We start from the raw sequence: 936 nt of genomic DNA on the forward strand, positions 1-936 counted from the left end.
CTAACTATTGGTAAGAATTTCCCCTTGCTGCATAAAATGATTTTGCACCAACTCTGCTGCTTTAAATTGCTTCCAAAAGAAAAAAAAGAGTTAAACTTGTTGTTCTGCCGACAATCACAGTTCAAAAGTGTGTCAGGAGTGGGATTTGAACCCACGCCTCCATTTGGAGACCAGAATTCCCTTTGATCAGGAAGGAGTTGATCCTTGAGTCTGGCGACTTAGACCACTCGGCCATCCTGACAACTACAGAGAAGAAAAAAAGAATACGTAACACTAATTTGACCCATTTTATCGTAAAACCACCTTTATGAATTTGGCTCCACATCAAGTGTCTCTCTCTACTAACTATTGGTAAGAATTTCCCCTTGCTGCATAAAATGATTTTGCACCAACTCTGCTGCTTTAAATTGCTTCCAAAAGAAAAAAAAGAGTTAAACTTGTTGTTCTGCCGACAATCACAGTTCTAAAATGTGTCAGGAGTGGGATTTGAACCCACGCCTCCTTTTGGAGACCAGAATTCCCTTTGATCAGGAAGGAGTTGATCCTTGAGTCTGGCGCCTTAGACCACTCGGCCATCCTGACAAGTACAGAAGTGTCAAAAAGAATACGTAACACTAATTTGACCCATTTTGTCGTAAAACCACCTTTATGAATTTGGCTCCACATCAAGTGTCTCTCTCTGTGTGTTTACTAACTATTGGTAAAAATTTCCCCTTGCTGCATAAAATGATTTTGCACCAGTGTTGGCGGATTCAAAATACTCTGTATACCAACTCTGCTGCTTTACATTGCATCCAAAAGAAAAAAAAGAGTTAAACTTGTTGTTCTGCCGACAATCACAGTTCAAAAGTGTGTCAGGAGTGGGATTTGAACCCACGCCTCCATTTGGAGACCATCCTGACAACTACGGAGGAGACAAAAAGAATACGTAACACT

At 40.6% G+C, this 936-nt stretch overlaps 2 non-coding genes across 2 annotated transcripts; both read right to left on the minus strand.

Annotated features, from left to right (window-relative positions):
• Positions 1 to 130: 130 nt before the first annotated feature.
• trnal-caa lies at positions 131 to 241 on the minus strand. The gene is made up of 2 exons: positions 204 to 241; positions 131 to 176 (listed from the first exon to the last, which is right to left on the minus strand). It is a non-coding gene; the product is annotated as a tRNA-Leu (tRNA).
• Positions 242 to 471: 230 nt separating this feature from the next.
• trnal-caa lies at positions 472 to 582 on the minus strand. Its single transcript has 2 exons — positions 545 to 582; positions 472 to 517 (listed from the first exon to the last, which is right to left on the minus strand). It is a non-coding gene; the product is annotated as a tRNA-Leu (tRNA).
• Positions 583 to 936: the final 354 nt, after the last annotated feature.

The sequence above is a fragment of the Micropterus dolomieu genome, unplaced genomic scaffold, assembly GCF_021292245.1.
Source record: "Micropterus dolomieu isolate WLL.071019.BEF.003 ecotype Adirondacks unplaced genomic scaffold, ASM2129224v1 contig_3171, whole genome shotgun sequence".
Taxonomy (NCBI): Eukaryota; Metazoa; Chordata; class Actinopteri; order Centrarchiformes; family Centrarchidae; genus Micropterus; species Micropterus dolomieu.